Genomic DNA, 22,079 nt, shown 5'->3' with positions numbered 1-22,079 from the left:
AGATTCGGCTTCCATTTGCTTCTCCAGACTCACTCTTGCCTCTCTTCTGTGACAGGAATCACTCAACTCCACTGAACCCCTTGAGGTTCCCCAATGTATTGTACCCTCTGCCTACTGGATTTTCCTCCCTTCTTCCTGGTCACCTCCTAACATCTCCTTCAACATTCAGCTCAGGTGTCAATCTCTCTCGGAAGTCTTTTCAGATCCCCAAGCTGGGTTAGATACTCAGTCATGATTCATGCACTGCCCCATTGCTCACCTCTAAGACAGCAGGCTGCTTTCCTCCAGGCGATGTCAGGACCAGGGTTCCTTTCGAGACACGGCTTCTCCCTCCTCCAAGGCTTCAGAGCCCCCTGATTCCTGCTTTCCAGTCAGAGAGAAAAGAAAAAATGGAGAAGACACGACTGCTTCTTAATCACCTTGGCACGGAAGTGACACTCACATCACTTCTCCCTACCCACTGATGAAAACTGGTCACGTTGGCCCCACCTACATGCACGGGGAGCTGGGGATGTAGTTCATTCAGCCTGAGTGTGCCCATACCAGCAGCATCCCCGCTTAGCCCCTCGTATCATCACCACCTTGTCATCATCACTGTCATCCCCCTGTCCCCAGCATCATCACCTTGTCAACTCATCGTGGGGTCCTAGAGGAAGGTGGAGGGTGGTTAAGAATCCAGGTAGATGTGGGTTCAAATCCTGGCCTTGCCCCTTAGTGGCTATGTAGACTGGGCAGGTCCCATCAACCCCTGAGCCTCAGTTTCTGTGTCTGATACCCACCTTACAAGGCTGCCGGTGACTCTGACATGGCATCTCCTGGACAGTGGTCAGTGAGGGACCTGGCCTTTCGTGACCCTTCACTTCTCCCAGTGGTGTTGTCGGGGAGATGGCCCACTGTGGGGAGGGAGAGGGAGCAAGAGGACACTGAGGAAAGGCATCAGCTCAAGATGTGGACTTTCCAGCTGGACTTTTATGTTGCAGGTTTTGAAATTTGATTCCAAAGCAAGAGGAAAACCTCCATTGAAAGAATACATCGTGACAGGTAATACAGGGAGAGAACGAAAACTGTGCCTTCTTAAAGACAGGCTTTGTATCTCTCCCAAAAGGAAATCACTTCTACAGCCCACATGCCCATCAACTGCTGCACGGATAAACAAAATGTGGCATCTACAAACCATGGACTAGTATTCAGTCTTAAAAGGGAATGAAGTACTTATTCGTGCTACAACATGGGTGAACCCTGAAAACATTATGTTAAAGGAAAGAAGTCAGACACAAAAGATCGCATGTTGTGTAATTCATTTACATGAAACTTTCAGAATAGACAGGAAGTAGATTAGGTTGCCTAAGGCTGTGGGTAATTCAGGTGCAGAGTTTATTTTTGGACCGATGAAAATATTCTGGGATTGATTGTAGTGATGGTTGCTCAACTTCATGAATAGATTGAAAATCATTGAATCGTACACTTGAAATGGGTGAGTTATATCTCAATAAAGCTGTTACCGAAAAAAATTTTTTTTGATAAAAGCAGCCCTGACACTAACTGAGATGATGGAGATGAGAGGACACTGAATTCTGGGTGGAAAGATGCCAACAAGAATTGTGGCTGGTTGCTGTAAATCTTGAGGACAAAGCCCAGAGATGAGGGTCTCACACTAACAAGGGGGATCATGGAAGGAGTGGAGCCCCACTAGCACAAACTTGCCAAGTGACCTTAGGGAGGTCATTTAGGGACTCCAAGCCTCCTTTTCCTTACCTGCCTCCAGCAGCCACATCACCTCAATCTCCCTCCCTGATAGAGAAAGTAAAAGGCCACGGGGTGTGCAGGGGACAAATAGGGACATTGCAAGAACGTGGGAGGTGGTCAGATGTCTCACTTCCACAGGCGTTAGTTACAGGTTCACTGCGTCACTGCAGGAGGCCCCAGTGTTCCCCTCTGACATCGCCACCCAGCAGGCAGCTTTCCTCCAGGCAGTGATTCAGGGCTCAAGGATGAGGGTAGCCCCTTCCTGCCATTCAGCTGCTGATAATCGATCCCCTTATGATATAAAATGGCAAGTCTGCAGGGTGGTTCCATGGGGGAGGGTGCGGAACAAGAGACAGTTCTGCAGGAATCATCTTTGCACTTCTTTTTTTTTTTTTAGGCCAGGCAACACTTGGTTGATCTCACAGATTGCTAAGACCTTGTCAGCTTACAATCCCTTATTTTTTTATTTTTCACGCCTACAGCACCCGGTCTTCCTAAGTGATCTCCCATCCAAGTACTAACCAGGCCCGACCCTGCTTAGCTTCCGAGATCAGACGGGATCAGGCTTGCTCAGGGTGACATAGCCGTAGACACTCTTGCAGTTCCTCACATGGGGTAGCTCATCGATTTCTCACAGCAAACCCACACTATCTTCATTTTGTAGATGAGGAAACTAAGATTAAGTGCTATACCCAAGTCATATAGCTGGAGAGTGGCGGGCCAGGGGTCTAACCTAGTCCTCTTGGCTCCAAAGTCCATTGTTGCTCAGGCTCACACTGCATCTCCTGGCAAGTAGGCGTCTCCCCTCCAGCCTGTACGGTCCTTCAGGGTGGCAGCTCTGCTTCATTCACCTGAGCCCCTGCAGTGCTGTTTCCCAAACCATCAGCCTGGGAAGCTCATTAAAGATGCAGGTTCCTGGGCACACCCACAGCATCTCTGGGGGTGAGGGCCCCATATCTGTTGGTTATAGGCACAGACTCTGGAGCCAGATGGACTGTATCCAAATCCCAACTTGTTAACTGGGTAAAACTGGGCGAATTACTTAACCTGCCTAGGTCTCAATTTCCTTGTCTATAAAAGGGGACGTAATAATAGTAACAGCAACAGCATATATATATGTAAAATGCCAACTGTGGCAAATGTTACAAAATGGAGGTGCGTGGTGCTGTGTAGGGGAGTTCAGGGAATGGATAATTTAGCTGAGCACTGAATAATGACTAGAAGTTCCCCAGGTGAAGCAGGGAGGAAAGAGCGTGCTGGTGAAGGGTATAGCACGTGCAAAGCCCCGTGGGGATCCGCATAGTGAGGCCATGCTGGAGCAGACAGCACAAGGGAGGAGTAAGAGAGAGAGATGAAACTGGAAAAGAAGCTGGGCTCAGGCCAGGTGGGGCCTTCAGGGCCACACTGAGAAATTCCTTCTTTATAGGATCAGTCACAGAAATGCTTCAAAGGCATGTGAGCAGGGGATTTGGGACCCAGCACTCAGGCATGTCTCTCAGAACTTCTTCCATGTCTGGGCATGCATGGGACTCAAAATGGCTGGGCCAAAAAAGGCACACTCTCTGGATATGCTGATACTCACTCCAGAAGTAGCCAGAAGCCCCTGATCCTGAATGTGTCCTTAGGACCCCATTGGATCCTCAGGATCACCCTACCTCCCACTCCCTGCCCCCATTCGTTACATGAAGGGAGCTCAGTTTTGAGATTAAGGGGCCTTCCTTGGCCATCAGGAAATAGCCTGGCTCAAGTGTAATCTACAAGAGCAAATGAGAACTCAGGAGCTGCGGTATACGGCAGTGAAATGATTGAACTGGCTGAGACCCAGGGTCCCCGTAGAGATGACAAAAAATGAGTCTGTATAAGGCATTCACTCTATCAGTTTATCCCCAACACTCTATGGGTTGTGGAGGGAGAGGGGAGTTCTGTTGGGGCAGTGAGTCTGGCTTTCTGAGCAGAAATCTCCCAGGAGGACATAGGAATTCATCAGACAGGGCCGTGCAATAGAAATGCTGCTTCAGGACACCACCTTCATTTGCTCAAATCCATGTGGCCTGGAGTTTGGCTTCCTGAGTGAGCTAGGCCCTCAGGGAGAGAGTGCATTGCCTAACCACCAGTTGCCCTCTCCAACTCATGGGCCATTACAGACTGGCTGGTGAACCCATCGGGGAGCAATAGGACCTCAAGAGCAATAGGACAAAGACCATAAAGGGATCCGTCCACCCAAGGGAGAGTGAGGGAGAAGGGCGCAACACTGACTGTTGGTTATGGATCACTCACTCAAATGCTATAAGACCTTGGCAAGCTCATTTATTTCCATGATGCTCACTTTCCTTACGTGCACGATTAGATAATAACAGCCCCTACTTCCCAGGTTGTCAAGAGGCCCAATGAAATGATCCGTGAATCCCTCTCTATAGCACCTGGTGGGCAGTGAGCACTCAGTAAATGCCAGCTCTCATTATTGTTGAGGCTATTGATGTGGTTGATGTCTGAAGGCTGTTGGTGATTCCACTGGTTCCTGAAGGAACAATCAAGGAATTTCAGGAATATTATCAGAGCTGGAAAAACTTTCATCAGTGTGAATACAGCACCCTCAGAAACTCTCTAAACTTGCAGGTGGGTTTCACTAGCTTGAAATATCCCAGAGCTAAACATTTATAAGTAGAGAGCCAAATTAAGACAGAAAAAGAATCACATCAGTGTCAAAGCTGAGAAAGTTCACAAGAGCTGAAAGGAGGCAAGAAAAATAGGACAAATGGATCCGTTTTCTTCCCCCTCCCACTGACAACCCCCACCTCAATTACCAGGAACACTATGGCAGAGCCCACTATTACCTCTCAATATATGCTCATCTTCTTTTGATAATTGTGGATGAAACGTGGATGTCATCGCATTCCCTCTTCTTTCCAGCTGAAATGTGGATATAGAGGTGAGGCATATCTGATCAAATTTATGGGCTAAATAACTTAGGAACACAAAGCAAAATGAAAGGAGCCTGATTCCCAACACAGTAGAGCCAGCATATGAGCCCTAGATGGCCAACAGTAGGGATTTAACTAAGAAAGAAATACACTTCTAACTTGTCTAAGCCACTGATGTATTGAGTCTTATTAGCCATATCTTAATAATATAATGATCAAAGCACTTGGAAGCTTGGCACAGTAGCTGAGCTCTCTCAGGAAAACCTGTGCCAAGATCCTGTGTGTCAATTACCTACTGCAGTATAGTAAAGTACCCCAAAATTTAGTGATTTAAACAACCATCTTTTAGTTAGTTCACATTTCCAAGAGTCAGCAATTTAGGCTCGGCTCAGCTGGGCAGTTGTCCCTTTCTGCAGGTGAGCTTGGGGTTGGCTGGCTGCAGGCTGGGACAACTGGGCACCACAGTCTCTCAGCCTCCAGCAGGATAGCCCAGGCTTATTCTCAGAGTGGAAGGAGGGTTCCAAGACAGGGAAAACACGCACAAGGGCACGTGAGCTCTGATACGTCACTATTTCCACTGCATTCTATTGACCAGAGCAAGTCAAGGGGAGGAGACTGAACTCAGGACAGCCTTCCACGATCATGCTATATCCCTGTGTCTGTTCTCTGAGCTCCTGAACAGTCTCTCTTGTGAAACTCTTTATATTTTACTATTATGACTTCTCCAGTATTCTGTCTTCCTTGCTTGACTCTGAGCTTCATGAAGACAGAATTCTTGTCTTCTTCACCTTAGGCCCACAAGTGCCTCACCCAGAGCCAGACTTGTAATGAGTACTCAATATAGGCTTATGAATGAATGAATGAATGAATGAATGAATGAATGAATGAATGAAAGAAAGAAAGAAAGAAAGAAATAGGTGCTGCTGCTTGGCCATGTCTCGCCCACTGTGGACACAGACAATGGTCTGTGGACCAATGTTCAAAAACTTTCTTTCACACATTTGTTCTTTAACTCTCTTGCAAAGGTGTGTGGAGTCCTCAGCCTGAGCTAGAACTCTAGGGGGACCACGTCTTGTCTCTGTGTCTTTGGGCAAAGGACTCCTCCTCTCTGTGCCTCAGTTCCAAATTGGAAAAGAGGAAGTAAAATTATCTCTGTTCACAGATAGTATGATCTTATATATAGAAAATCCTACAGATTCTACAAAAAAAAAAATCTGTTAGCAGTAATAAATAAATTAATCTAAGCTGCATGGTATAAAATCAACATGCAGAAAATCAATTATGTTTCTATACACTAACAATGAACAACCTGAAGAGGAAATTAAGCAAATTCCATTTATAATAGCATCAAAAAGAATTAAATACTTAGGGGTAAATTTAACCAAAGAAGTAAAAGACTTGCACACTGAAAACTATAAAACATTGCTGAAGGAAATTAAAGAAGACACAAATAAATGGACAGACAAACTGTGTTCATGGATTAGAAAACTTAATATTGTTAAAATGTCCATACTACCCAAAGCAATCTGTGGATTCAATGTTCTATCAAACACCTAATGACGTTTTTTGGAGAAATAGAAAAACTCATCCTAAACATTTTATGGAATCTCAAGGGACCCCCGAAGAGCCAAAAAAAATCATAAAGAACAAAGTTGGAGGACTTACACTGGTTTCTGGTTTCAAAACATATTACAAAGTACAGAATGGTATTGGCATAATGACAGACATATAGATCAATGGAACAGAATAGAGAGTCCGGAAGTAAACCCTCACATATATGGTCAAATGAACTTTGACAAGAGTGCGAAGACTGCACAACAGAGAAAGGATAGTCTCTCACCACATGGTGATGGGGAAACTGGATATCCATATGCAAAAGAACAAAAACGAACTCTTATCTTACAGCATATACCAAAATAAACTCAAAATGGATTAAAGCTCTAAACATAAAACTCCTAGAAGAAAACATAGACGAAAAGCTTCATAACATTTGATTTGGCAATGATTTCTTGGATATGACACCAAAGGCATAAGACACAAAAGCAAAAATGGACAAATGGGACTACACACATCAAACTTAAAATTCCTCAGAAGAAACAATCGACAGATTGAAAAGGCAACATACAGAATAAGAGAAAATATTTGCAAATCATGTATCTGATAAAGGATTAATATCTAGAGTATATTTTTTAAAACTCCTACAACTCAGCAACAAATAACTTGATGTAAAAATGGCAAAGGAGTTCAATAGACATTTCTCAAAAGAAGGTATACAAATAATTAGGCCTGTTCCACTTTATATTAGGCTGTTTCTATCATCTTCAACTCTACCCGTTTCAGCGGCACTGAAAGTTCATTGCTCCAAACCTACTTTCCAAAAGGAAAAAAAGAAAATAGATTAAAGGAAGAAAGGAACTGCAGCCTTCCCCAGGGATCCACGACCTTCCAACATGGATGACCCTGGATATGGGATATGTTACAGGGAATGTGCCTGCTTTCGGGGGGACCACGAATCCCTGCCTTCTCAGGGTGTACCTGACTTGTTGTCTAATGATAGGAAGGTGGTCAATGATGGAAGAAGAGAGCCGGAGAGCTGTCGTTCCTCCCCTCCTCCTACTGCAGACCCTCCTGGCCTCCCCACCAGCCTGGGACACCAGGGACACCTCCCCAGGCTCAACTGCTGGTTAGATCTGTGGACAATGCTGAGACATTTGCAGAGTCTTCCCTGACAACAGCTTCCCAGGCACATTTTTCTTTAAGCCGCCTCTGCGAGATCATTTAGAGTTCATCTCCCTTTGAAAAGGGATCTTATTCATCTTTGTTCCCCCACTGTGTCCGGCACAGTGCCCAACACTTAAGAAGAACTTGGAAAAACACTGGTTGAATCAAACAGAACTTGAAACAGAAATCGAACACCCTTTTAAGGTTGCATTGAAGGATGAAAAGAAAATGTTTAAAAATCAAAATCCTTTTCTGTTGCTCCCTGGAGAGCCAACACTTCAAGGAAGCCTTTGGCAAATCCTTTTGTAAAGTGCAGAAGTATAAAATTCCTTTGTACAGTAAATACCCCTCACTCGTGACCCTGTGAATTTATATATGTATGCATATATACATATGTGTCTATAATATTAATATTAATGTTGAATATAGAATATTAATGTATAAATATTAATATTAAATAGTTAAATATTAAATAAAGTATACAGTGACATAAGAAGCCACTTTCTATTATCTCTCCAGTCCCACCCCTCTGTTATGGCGCGAACGATTCTGAGACCCACGGAGCCGATTGAGATTAATTATGAGCCTTTATTAGCCGGCCGGGGACTGACTCTCTACCATGCAGGGCTAGAGGAGATCAGCCCCTAGCTTTCAGGGGAGGCAGCTGATAAAGCTTAAGACCATATCCTGGTGGTCTCCTGAACAAGCAAGCAGATTACAGAAGTGGAAGTTGGCTGTTAGCATATCTTTGCCCGGAACAACACCCTTAATTAACAAGTAAATGGATTACAGAAGCAGACATTGGCCATCTTCATATCTTATACAATACACTTCCTAAACCACACACAAGCAAGTAGGACAACTTCTGGTATTTAAAGATATTTCTTCCCTGTAGCTGACTCAGCTCGTTGGCTCACTTGAAAATTTTCCACCCTTAACACCCTCCAGGACACTCACTATTATTTGGGGGGTTTTATTTAGGAATTGCTCAGGTTAGAAATATTTCACCCTCTCAAGATCAGATAAACTTTAATAATCTTTTTTATCACGAGCCAAAAATTCAGGAGACCAAGAGACAGAATCTCACCCAAAGAGTTTCTCTGTCCCTCTATTCTCTAGAAAAAGCAGTGCCCAAAATATGCAGCCATGACCCCACTGTCCTCACCCTCAGGCTGCGGGGCGGGAGGTTCCCCTGTATCTGGTTGGTCTGAAGCCCAGAATCATTCACATCATAGATTTGGGGATTTGGGCATTTGGGGCAAGTAACTGGGTGGGCATCATTTCAAATGAGCCTCGACATGCAAGTTTGGACAACTCCTCCCTAAGCAGAGGTTCTGACCACAGGATAGAAACAAAGCCAGGGTCTACATCTACTCACAGCTTTCTTATCTCCTTCAAGACACAGAGGAGCAAGGATTATCTCATTTTAATAAGCAGAAAGACACTCAGAACTCTACAGAACTTTGCATGAGAATGATATATGTGGTCTATGACAAATCCCTGCTACTCCCCGCATTGAGAAGTGGGTCCTATGTCCCTCCCCCTGGGTCTGGGCCAAGCTTTGGCAACTAGTCAACCAGTAGACACAGGCAGAACATCTTCACCTTCCTCTAGGCACCCCTAAAGGCTCATGGAGGATGTCATCAAGCTCAAGGCCCAGGATCTCAAAATCTAAGTCAGGTTCAGGTATAGATGAACCACTCAGGTACACTTCAGTGAGTACAAGTTCCCTAGGGGAGGAGAAGTAGAGAAGAATAAGCATAGGTACGTCCATGTTGAATCATGAGTGAGCTGAGAAGCAAGTCTGCAAAGGAAATAAAGAAGATGGGCAAAGAGAAATAGAAATGAGTCATCATGCAGACCCAGTCAAGGAGAAAGGCAGAGAGAGGCACGAAGAGTCAGGAAGTCACCTGCCAGGTGACTTTCAGGTCCCAAGATGCCTGGTAGGCTTCTACACTTTGGATCTGAGACATCCCTGTAATCTCCTCCTAAATCCTGTTTGTACTTGAGCTTCTCTGCATGGGTTTGTGAATCATTTAGGTCTCATTTCTGGCTCAAGCAAAAAGAGAATTAATTCAATGACAGATGTAACGAGTTCTTGCAGGGGTAGAGTTAAGTCAGGAATGGCTTGATGGGGCCTCCAATGATGTCATGAAGACCAGAATTCTCTCTATGTCTCCTCCACACGTTGTCTTCATTCTCAGGCTACACCTGAAATGGTAGCAACAGCTCTAGACTATGAACTTCCAGGTTAAAGTTCGGTGGGAAGAGCAAGAGTCTATTTCTCAGAAGCCCTGGTAAAAGATTCATTGTAAAACAATGGCTTTAGTTGGGACACATGCCCATCCCTGAGCCAATTACTGTAGCAGAGGAACAGTCTGAATAGATTGGCTTCACCCTAGGTTGTGTGGCCCACCTCTAAGCCTCTAAGCTGTGGGTGCCGTCTCACCCATGGACTGAAAGTGAAGAAAAGGATGACCCATAGAAAAGTTAATGCTGCTAAAAAATGGATAAGGAATGCAAGCAAGCAACCCTAATGAAGTCACAACTTCATGGGCAATGGTGAGGGTGAAATGAAGTTCGTTATGAAACGTGTTTATAAAAGGCTGATTAAGTGCCGATTTCTCCTCTTCTTTTCCCTGGCAAACAGCTGTACATGCCCCCTCATTCCACCCACCCTACCCGGGCCCTGCCCTCCCAATGGGAAAGCCTTTCATTTCCTTTGTAGTGCACATTTCAAGCACATTGTTTTCTCCTCTTGATAAAGTGTAATTCATTTAAGGCTCTCTGATGGTTATCTCATGCCTCCAAACCATACTTTTCATGGGGAGATCTAGAGTCAGTGGAAGTTAGAGCCATTAACAAGTGCTAAGTGGCCAATCTCAGAGGGTGCCTTTGACTAAGACCAAGAGGTGATAAAAACCCTGCCTGGGCCACTCTGCTGAGAGCCCTAGAGCACTATCTACAGCAGGGCTTTACAAGTCTTAATTACTTTTCCTCCAGCTGAAATTAAACTATATTTCTGAGTCCAGAGGGGATGATTAAGGGAAACATCAGAGAGCAAATCCGCCCCATGTGGTGGATGGAGGAGCCCCTCTCAGATCACCCTCAAAGGGATCTGTTTCCCAGGCCCAGTGAATGTGTTAGGGAACAGCCTCTGGTTCCCACAGCCCCGCTCCCCACAGTTTGAGCATCAGACGTCCTCACAAGTGCTGTGGCAGTGGGGAGTGAGGACACCTGAAATGCTACCTGAGTGCCACAGCCCAATAGGAAAGGGAGGCCAGGCAGAGATTCTGAACCAACAGAGACTATTTCTAGAGGCCAAGAGAGGGCTGTGTTTGTGGGGAGCACAGGAGACAATCTCCTGATGCTAATACATTAATAGAGATGTTGTTTCCCAAGACTCTGAATTCTGGGAATAGGCAAAGGCCCAGGGCCTCGTCAGATTCCAGAATGCCCTCAATTAAAAATATATATATAACATAGGCTGTAGTATTGCCATCAACTCTCGGCCATTGGGAGTCCCCATGTTCCCAGTTTTACATGCTTTGCATGTATGATATCATTTAGACCTCCCAATACCCCAGTGCCATATATAATATTATTATCCCCATTTTACAGACAAGAAAACTGTGGCTTGCAAAGACCAAGTCATTGGCACTAAAACACCCAAGTTGCAAACCAAAGTCAGGTCTGTCTGATGCCAAAGCTGAAACATTTCACTTTACTGTTAAGCCTCCCTCTAACTCCTATTATCAAATGCCCCTGTGTCCAGGCCCTTTGCAACATGGCTTAGCGATTCTTCCCATCAAGAAGTAAAATCCATTTCCCCTCCTCTCAATCTGAGCTGGCCTTATAACTTGCTTTGGCAAATACAATGCTGCAGAAGTGACACTGTGCCATTTCTGAGCCTAAACCTTAAGAGGCCTGTATACTTCCGCTCTCTTTTCTGTAACTTGCCTTCACTATGAGAACGACTGTCTCATCAGGGGAGAGTGAGAGAACATAAAGAGCAGAGATGAGCCATCCCAGCTGAGACCATCCTGGACCACCCGACCCCCAGCCAACATAGCAGCCATCCTAAAATACTAATAATCCCAGCCAAGACCAGCCAAGACCAGCCCACTGCAGCAGAACCTCCCAGCACACCTACAGACTCCTAAACCAAATAAACGATTTCTATTTTAAGCCATTAAGTTTTGAGATACCTTATTATGCAGCCATAGCTAATACACCATATCTTTCTGATTCCGAAGAGTTGTGCCCAACCATCTTTCAAGGTTGCATCTAGTACCTTGTCTATTCCAAATTCTCCCTCAACCACCATCTTAACTCCTGAAAAAAAAAAAAAAGAGGAATTTCTCCCATGTCTAGAGATTGTAGACACTCAGTTGCTAGAACCCATGTCTCCCCTCACTCATTTCTTCATTCAGTACTCACTATATGTGCAAGGTACATGGTCACTGTCATTCTAGAACATACAGGGGATACTGGCACAAAGAAATAATTGCAGAAATAACATTTTTCACTTTATGAAAAAGCAGGTGCTCGTAGGGAGGGGACCTCACACCTGTACCTGAACAGCTGGTTTGTCCTGCATGGTGAGACCATCAACTCCGAATCACAAGAGGAGCTCATGGGCCTCGCCAAGGTCTTCAGGACAGTGCTGACACCCAGGAGGGGATGGGGGACTCTGCCAGCCAGACAGGAAAAGCTCAGTGAGTCCTCACGTCTCTCCCACAGGACACATCCTGACTGGCAGCCAATCCAGGGAGGAAGAAGAGATCTACGCAGAGAACAGACACTGCCCAGCAGAACCTGCTGAAGTAAGAGACACCATGGCAAGTAGGGGAAATGTGGCTCTTAGAGCCAGATAGCCGAGGAGTAAGCTGTGGCTCTGCCATTTATGAGTCGTATGACCCTAGTCCAGTTACTTGACACCTGGGAGCCTCCATCTCTCACCAGACACATGCAGATAATAATCACCAATTCTCAGAGTTTGGGGGTGGAGGGCAAGAGGTGTTGTATGAGAATCAAGTAAATCATAAATATAAAAGAGCATATGAGGGTCCTGATATCTGCCTAACAAGTGTTTACTCCCTCATTAATAAATTCGTAAAAGACAGCATGCAGGCGCCAAGAGAGGTTGGGATGTTGAAGACTGTAAATCTGCATGTCTATTTCTTCTCTTACCTCAACCTTGGACCAGGCCTCTAGCCATCCAGTCCCCATTATACAGAGTGCTCAGGGGAAGGCTCGCTTGCCCGGTGCACACAGAGAAGACACCTCCCCAAGCTGCCATCTCTCTCCTGTGCTGCCATTTCCGGTGGTTCTACCTTTATATCCAGATGCTTCCCTCTCTCTTTTCTGCCCCACCCTAGGGCCTAGATTCTTTGGTGCCATCTTCCCATCTTCACCGCTAGGCTGTGAACACCCAGGTATCAGAGACCATGTTGTCTCTGTGTTCCTTATGGTTCCTGGGTCACAGTGGGCCCTCGGAGGATATGCGTGGCCGGTGGGGCTAAAGACTAGATGTCAGGAGGGAGCTCTGCTCTTCCACAGGTCACCCACGGGGACCCTTGACCAAGGACCAGATCCCAACTGGATGTACCAGGGGCCCTATGCAGAGTTAGGAGGGAAAATACTTCCTGAGCACCTGCTGTGCGTCAGGGACCTTTCTTTAACAGCTCATTTAGACCCCACAACAAGCCTACAGGGTGGGAATTGTTCGTTACAATTTAGTTGACAAGGAAACTGATTCAGAAAGTAACTTGACCAAGGGCCCCTAGCTGGTAAATTTCTGAGCCAGAGTCTGTACCAAGCCAGGCTGGCTCCTAGGTAAATGTGACTTCGTCTATACCTTGTTGCTTCTCGTGTAGTCATATAGGGACTCTTCACCACACCGGCAGAGTAGTGGTTCTGCAGACTCCTAGAGGGTGAGAGTTGGGAGACATCCTACCCAAGAGAGGGGATCACTATGGGCTGTGAGGTGGTCCCTTCACCCCAAGTCATGCCGACCTGGGTTCATAGCTCAACTGGCTCGCTTAAAGCTGGGCGATCTTGCATGTGTTTCTCCATGCTTCCCAGTTTCCTTGCATTCGATACTGGGCGAAAAACCCTGACTTGATGTTCATGAGGCTTCCATATGTATATTGTTCTATGTGTATGTTCCACACGTATTTATGTTCCATGGTATATATAAAAACATGTCGTTTTGCTCAGTAAAACGAGACTGGATGCCCAGCCCCAACCCCTGCAGCCCTGCCTCTTGTCTAGTGGCTAAAACATATGGCCTTAGGTTTTAAAGCACCTATGATCTTGGAAACAACAGGGAATAACATCGCACAAGGGAATAACAGGGAATAACATCACACCTCCTCCCTTATTCACATGCCCCTTCTTACGTGGCCAAAAATGCCTGAATTAATCAGACCATGTCGGTCACAAAGACAGCCAAGGCTCCAGGAGCATCCCCTGCTCCCTCTGTCTCTCTTTGTCCTCTGTCCCCCATCTCCCTCTCTCCCCTGACAATTCCATCCCTCGCACAATAGCTGAGCACATTTGCAGAGAATTCCTAAGGGCTTGTCGGTTCCCTCTGAGGACTACTGTGTATTCTTTGCAATGATATTCATTAGTCTGTCTGAGGTTAATACTGCTCTCAGGTTAATATGTTTAACTTAATGAGGTTTTTTTTCAGTTTGAAAACTATTGAAGAAGTGTGTTTTCTCTCATTGAGCCAAGCCGATGGATAGATTAGTCCTAGCCTAAGAAAATAAATCTAACTAACTTGTTTTTATTCTTCAGTTATGGCAAGCCTTGAATTAATTTGAGTGAACATGGTTATTCCTTATGGGAATAAACAAAAAGAAGTTCCCTGTTTGGCTCTGTGATGTGTCTTCTGTTCACCTGTTTTTTCTCTTCGTACCAGCTCTGAGGAAATAAAGCACTAATACAAGCATATGACTTGGGGGAGGAGGAGAAATGCCTGAAATTGAGCAGCCAGAGGCTTGACAAATGACTTATTCAAGGATCACATGATCTCAATGTCCTAGACACATCTAGTGGGTGAGCCAGTGTTCGTGATTCCTGGCCCAAAACCAAAGATGACCTGAAGGCTGATTTTCTTTGCTGACTTGACCAACAGCTACACCATGTCTCTCTCCCTGCAGCCGCTTTGAGCCACTGCCAGCCATGAGATGCCAGCCCTTCTTCAGAGGAATAAGCTGCCAGGCCACATCAACTTAATGCCAACCCCTGGCCAAAGTCTGACAGTACATGGGGGGCTCTCTGCACTTCCGTGCCCATCCCCGCCCCCACTCCCACTCCCACTTGCTCAATGACCAGCATCACTCTGGTGGTAAGGCCAGCCCTGTTTTGTGGTGCTGGTAGGTTGGGGAGTGGTATGGTTAGCAAGTGTAGGCTTCACAGGAAAAGGCATCTGATTTCTAATCTCAAGTTAAGAGGCTTGGCCAGTTGAGAGGCTTTGGCAAGCCTCTTAACCTCTGAAGTTCATTCCTAAATTTAAAGTGGTGATGACATTTTTTTCTAAGGCTGCTAAACAATTAAATAAAATCATATGTATAAATTGGTTAGCACAGTGAGAACTCAGTGACTACGTAGAATGAATTTGAAATGAGGAGGATTTGATATCATCAAGCACAACTGGTATTTTACTTTCATCTTCTTCAAATCTATCTTCCCTGCTGCTGGTCTGTTCTCTGACTTAGTCTGATAACAAACTGTGAGTCTGATCTGTTGGGTTCTCTCTACCCTTCCTAACGCAGCTCCCCCATCTTCCAGGCGTCCCATCACAGTTATGACAACACATCCAGGATCTTGAGTGATAGCTTGACCATGATCCCTGATGTCACTCCTTCCTAACTTATCCAGCACCTATAGAGGGAAGGTCACATCCAGTTCCCTCCACCCTCTTGGGAGACCAACTCCCTTCCCAGATAAGAGTTCACACAGAGATGTTGAGGCAGGTGAGAGAGAGAGAGAGAGAGCTTGGCTTTGGTGTACCTGACCAGGAGCGCACAGCCAAGAAAACACGTTCCATGAGGCCTCCTCATCCACCATTTCAGAAGCCCAGTGCATCGTGGTGCTTCGGTCCCATTTACAAAGGCACCTGTCATTTGCAGTCCTTCAGGCTAGGGGATGGAGGGAGATGGTGGTCTGGTAGGGTGGGTCAGAAGAGGGAGTGATTTTAGGTTAAAGTAGGTGCCACCTCCTCTCCTTGGCAATGAATGTCCTGTGGCAGGGCCTGGTCTTTTGTCTCCTTCTGAACTTTGGACAGCAGCCATGAAGCCCTAAGCACTTACCCAACTCCAGAGACTAACATGGTGGAAAGAAACCTCAGAGACCATCTCAGTTCAACAGTACATTTTGTTTCTACATTTTGCAGGTGAACAAGTCCTATGAGAATTGAATTGAGTAGTGAGTTGGTTTGATAAATAGGTCACTGGACTGCAAGCTCAAGCCTTGAGACTGCTGTGCGACCTTGAACAAAACATTTACTCTGCATGAGCCCCAGCACTCCTAAATCTTATGATTCTAGAATGCCTGATTTGAGGAACAAGAGACATATAATAGCTTGCAACTCTAATCCTGACCCTGAATGGAAAAAGTGCCTTTATAGCCTTATGGATCTACTGATGACCTACCACATTTTTGCTTTGCAAGCATTTTGCCACTTCTGTCCTACACAGCAGCAATTAGATGGATGGCTGATCAATGTAACTATGTCCATCAATGCCAAACTAATTAGAAATTTCCAAAAAAGCTTCTTCATAATGGACCTCGTGAACATTAAAAGACCTCCAAGTCAAAAAAGCAGCTTCAAGACTCAGAGACTATTCCAGCTAAAGGGTTTTGGCAATTGTTCCATCTACCACCTTCATTTTCCAGATGGAGAAACACAGGTTCAGAAAGAGTTAGTGGCAGAGCTGAGACCATAAGTGAGATTGACTCTTGGCCTCCAGTCAAGAGCCATGTATGTAAATGGTAGAGAAATCGACCCCAAACGTTTTTGTCATGTAACTGGGCTGAGAACCCTGAAGATGGGCACAAATAGTAATGATGCTGCCTAGTAACCATTTGCCATGTAAGTTTCACAATAATCACAGTAAGGAGGCACCATTGTTGACTCCACTATAAAGATGAGGAACCTAAGACTCAAAGAGACCTAATTGGCAGGAGAGATGAAAAAAATACCTGGGTCTTACTTACAGCAAAGCTCATGTTCTTAACCACTATGTTCCACTCACTCTCAAGGGGCCTGTTTTGCTAACTCTAGATTCGCCCTTATTCTAACTGCAATCACTAACAGCCTGCTTTGCCTGAGACTTTCTTGGTTTTAGCACAGCAAGTCCTGCATCCCAGGAAGTCTCCCAGCTCTGGGCAAATCAGGACTGTTGGTCACTCTACTATATCTTCAGACTGCAGCCAAATCATCACCCATTCCTACAGCTCAGCTTTTTGAGCTGGTGTAGTGCCAGGCATTGGACATCTCCCCAGAGCATAAGTATTACTTAAAGATTTGGAGGACAGCATTTTTATTAAAGTAAATACAAGTACATTATGGAGTCAATTGTGAAATTCACAGGGCTTTTTAAGATACACCATTGGTCTTTAGAATGTTTTACTTGTGGGGAGGATCATTTCTTTTTATGTCTCTAGAGCCCTTGGAGAAGCATTCGCCTTACCCTGAGAAACATCTTCATGAGAACCCACCTTGATCCTAACCTCAAGCTTGCTCTGAGCATTGGCTCAGCCCTGACCCCTGTCCTACACTAACCCCAGCTTAGAATGCTAAAGTGAAGAGCAGCCCCATCCCTATCTGTGAGGCTGATCCTGACTCTACCCTTGAGCTGATCTCAGTCCATCCCAACCAAACAAACCTTGGATGCCTGAGCCTAAGAAATAGACTTTGGCATTAGACATAGCCGGATTTGAGGACCAGCTTTGCTGCTAACTAGCAATGTCAACTCACTAAGTCTCCGTTTTCTCATCTTTCAAATAAAGATAATGACCTAACTCATCATTTACATAGTTGCAAGGATACATCAGATGGGATTATTCACAAAGAGCATTCAGGACAGGGCCTGGCATATGACAAAGAAGTCAAAGAATATTTGGTGGTAATTTAACCTTCATTTTAAACTTAGCTCAACCCTACCCCAGCCCTTCCCCAGCCTGATCTCAACGTCCACTGTGACAGTGACAAATTCAGACCTGAGCTCCTTTCCCTTGCAGCCCCTGGATTTATCCCACAAGGGGACCAGCACTCCACACTGAATCAAGACCCTTGCACTCTCCTCTCCATATATACTGTGTCTTGTGGAGAATCTTTCCAGAAAAAAAATAAATCTCCATAAGAGCAAGCAGCTTTGAGAGAGCACCTGCATGGTGATTGGAGGGGACTGATGTCGGGAGCTCAGAGGTCAGCAGGAGAATGCAAGCTTCAGAGCCTCTCGCCTTGATAATATGGGCTGGGCTGCAAGCCCAGTCTGCACTCCAGCTCTGCCCCTGACTGCCTGTGCAGACTCAGGTCAATCACTCACCCTTTCTAGCCTCAAGTTCCCTGCCAGACAATAAGCAAGGTAAACAAATAAAATATATAGAAGATGTCACATAGTGGTAAGTGATAAGGAAATAAATTAAGCAGAGAGGAGGGGTAAGAAGTGTCAGCAGGTTGGGGTACAATTTTATATGGGAGGTCAGGAAGGACCTCACTGGCAAGGACTCATCTGAGCACAGAGCAGATGGACACAAGGCTGTGAACCATGAGTGGACCTGGGGAGAGGGCCCCAGGCCAAGGGAACCACAAGTGCAGAGACCAGAGGTGAGAGTGTGCCCAGTGCACTGGAGGGTCAACAAAAAGGCCCAGGTTGCTGGGGCAGAGTAGGTGAGGACAAGTGTTAGGGTAGGGGAGGTCATGGGGGTCTTAGGGCCTGGCGAAGGACTTCGGCTCTACTCTGAGAAAGACTGAAGCCATGGAAGGTGTGAGCAAAGGGGAGAAGTAGTTGCACTGGCATTTTTTAAATTTTTCGATTACAGTTGACATACGATTTTATATTAGTTTCAGGTACACGACCTAGTGATTAGACATTTACATATCTTAAAAAGTGATCACTGATAAGTCTAGCGCACAGGCATTTTTAAAGCTAATTCCCTGGCACTCAGTGTAGAGCAGACCTTAGGGGCAAGAGTAGAGTCAGGAAGACGGTTGGGCGGAATCATCTGGGCTGTTGGTTGGTGATGGTAGATGGAATCAGAGTGAGAGTATGATGGTTAGAGATGAGGAATTTTTTAAAAGTATCCAGCACAGTACCTAGCACACAGTAGGTCCTCAGAAGATGGTAGCTGTGATGATCAGTATATGGAAGGGCCTGAGGTCTCTCAAATGGAATCTCTTGGCTGCTTGCCCTCATCTCTCTGTGGCTCAGTAACTACGTTCACTCTCTCAGAGGGGATTTAAAAAAACAAATCTTCAGGCTGCAAGGAGAAATCACCAACAACACGGTGAGGGGGACAGTTGTTTGCCAAGGTCTTCGAAACAGTGAGAAAAACAAGATGGCCGGATTACATAAGTGACAAAACACTAATATTCGCACATTCGACCTGTACTTGAAAGATGCACATTCAGAATATTTTTAAGGATAAGGTAACCTTTAAAAATGATTTGCTCTTTCTTGGTTTAAAAAAATTTTGAGAGATGAATACATATGTGTGTGTATTGACTTAAATTTTCCCAAATGAAACCCTTTTCTATATTATATTCTGTCATTGGGCTTTTGACTGGATGTAATTACATCAATAGGCGTGTTATGTTCACATGGGTGACAGATCACACTCATTTCTCTTGGAGTGAAACTGGCAGCCAGTTTAGATTAGAAAATGTGGTTGGTTCTCTCTCTCTCCCCCTCTGTGTGTGTGTGTGTGTGTGTGTGTGTGTGTGTGTGTGTGTGTGTGTGTGTGCGCAGTTTAAAAGGAAAAAGAAAAAAAACAACAACAACAGCCCCAGAACTATTCAGCCATGCAAAGGCAGCCATCCAGTTTGTCGGGTTTTAGATCTGACAACACTATCTGGAGAGAATTCAGAGGCAAGGTCAGAGATGACCTCAGAGAGTGGAGAAGTTGAGCCCAGCAGAGCAAGGAAATAGGGCTGGAGCCAGGGAGGGACCCTTGGCTGGGTGTAGTGCTTCTACCCCAGACCGGCAGGGTGAACTTGAGCCTGTTGCTCCTCCTCTCTGGGACTATATTTCTCCAATATAGTAAAACCAAGGTGTTGTAAAACAAGGGGGTTGGGCTATTTCATCTCTAAGATTCTTTCCTTCTAAATTCTAAAATTATAAGTAAGTGAACGGTGACTAAAGATCAACGAAGAAGAAGTGGAGAGGAGGCAGGAAGGATAATCTTATTGTGCTTGGGACTTTGATTCAAAGAACAAAAGTAAGGCAAAGCCAAGATCTCGGTTTCACCTTCCAAACCTTCCTCTCCTCATTTCTAGAGTAGATGATTATGCTTCTCTCACAGGGCTGCTCAGTGATGGAAATGACAAAACCTGGTTAAGAGAGCCCAGCCCCTGGGACACTACGAACACTCAAGACGTAGTTGCTGCTGTTAGTGACTGAGTGAAAAATAAAGATGAAGAGAAGTTTGTCTTGGGAGAGAGGCTTCTCGCGTCTTTGTCCTGTTGGACATTTCTTGGATGGACTGCTGGAGCCACTTTGATAATCTCTTATTCTTCTAATAAAATGAAGCTTGGCTGCAGAAAGTTTTATCGTCCAAGAAGAAAAAAAAAGAAGACACTCACCCTGCGACGTCCATAACATCCATTTCTTACACAAGGACCCTGGTTGCAAAGAGTCAAAGGGAAGCCCCAGCTCGTGTCGCTCTTGACAGCAGAGTCTCATTGTGTCCCCACAACAGCTGCAAGGGGACATCATCCTCCTTTTGTGTAGATGAGGAAACTGAAGCTCAGAGCGGGTGAAGCTATTAAATCCTTTGCCCCAAATCACACACAGATGTGAATGGCTGAACCAAGATTCTGCCTTCTTTGTATTTTCAACTTACTAGAATTTCCTCTGCATCTTGTTTGTTTGTTTGTTTGTTTTGGCTCAGTTCCTGTCATATCAATCCATAGAAAATCCATTTGTTGCCACATATCAATCATGTTTATATTCTTTTTTTTTTTCTCTACTGGTTTGGAAATTGTACATTCTATTTCTCTTCTTTATCGGTTCTTCTTTACATTTTAATAAGCACATTTGACTTAACACAGTCAGTGAATTCATATCTCTCCCCTCCCTCTGAATAATACAAAGATCCTAGAATACATCAATTCTCATCACCCCTCCCATCTTAGCTCCATCTTCGTTTACCCCCCAATTAGTTACATCACCTTTGTTATCGTTATTGATCTAGCGTTATACAATCAATGCAAGTTCACCACTTTCTCTGCTCAGCACTGTATCTGTGATCTACTCCTTCCTTCTTGGGGCGTGTCCTCCCAGAGTGGGCATAAAACCCATTCCCTCAGCCAGTGACTGTCCACGCCCCTGCAACATGGCAGCCACTGCACCAGTTCACGCACTTGCCACCCCGTCGTCAGTTCCTGTCCACCTCCTGGGGATGCCCCTCCTCTTTCCTTTACTATACAGTCATGCACTGCATAACGACATTTCAGCCAACAATGGACCACGTATACTACAGTGGTCCCATAAGAAGAAATACTCTCAAGAAAATGCATAGTGAATGGTTTAGCAGAAGCTTTTGCAGACCTCGACAAGATCCTTTAAAACTTTGAAAACATGGACAGAAAACACAGAAAGGTTTTCATTAACAGAAAAGAATGTTCATGGTGAATTATCTGCTGACAAGTAAATCTATGATGACAAAAAGAAACGAGTGTGACACCTTCTCAAGAAGAGCCTCAGGCAGTTGCTTCAGAAGGTGTTCCAGAAGAAGGCACTGTTACCATAGGAGATGACAGCTCCCTGTGTGCTATCGCCCCTGGAGATCTTACTTTGGGGACAAGATGTGAGGGTGGAAGACAGTGGTGTTGATCATCCTGGCCTTGTGTAGGCCTAAGCTAATGTGTGTATTTGTGTCTTAGTGAAAAAGTAAAAGTATAAAAATTAAAATTTTAAGTAGGAAAACGCTTATAGAATATGGATATAAATTTTAAAAATGTTTTTGGACAGCTATACAACATGATTGTGTTTTAAGCTAAGCATTATTATAAAAATGTCAAAAAGTTTGAAAAAATTAAAAACTTTATAAAGTAAAAAAGTTACAGAAAGCTAAGGTTAATTTATTATTGAAGAAAGATAAATATTTTTAATAAGTTTAGTGTAGCCTAAGTGTGCAGTGTTTATAAGTCTACAGCAGTGCACAGCAATGTCTCAGCCTTCACGTTCACTCATCGCTGACTCACCGACTCACCCAGAGCAACTTCCAGAACTGCACATTTTGTACCTTTTATCTTATATTTTTACTGTGCCTTTTCTATGTTTAGATATGTTTAGACACACAAATACTTACCATTGTGTTACAATTGCCTACAGTATTCAGCACAGTAACATGCTATACAGGCTTGTAGCCCAGGAGCAATAGCCTATAGCATACAGCCTAGGTGTGTAGTGGACTATACCATCTAGGTTTGTATAAGTGCACTCTAGTATGTTT

At 44.8% G+C, this 22,079-nt stretch overlaps 1 pseudogene; it reads right to left on the bottom strand.

Annotated features, from left to right (window-relative positions):
- Positions 1–2,219: 2,219 nt before the first annotated feature.
- Positions 2,220–2,338, bottom strand: LOC112473095 (annotated as a pseudogene).
- Between the last annotated feature and the right edge of the window lie 19,741 nt (positions 2,339–22,079).

The sequence above is a fragment of the Pteropus alecto genome, unplaced genomic scaffold, assembly GCF_000325575.1.
Source record: "Pteropus alecto unplaced genomic scaffold, ASM32557v1 scaffold39, whole genome shotgun sequence".
NCBI classification, from domain to species: Eukaryota; Metazoa; Chordata; class Mammalia; order Chiroptera; family Pteropodidae; genus Pteropus; species Pteropus alecto.
Note: the sequence above shows the minus strand (reverse complement) of the source record. Positions and strands in the feature narration are given on the sequence as shown.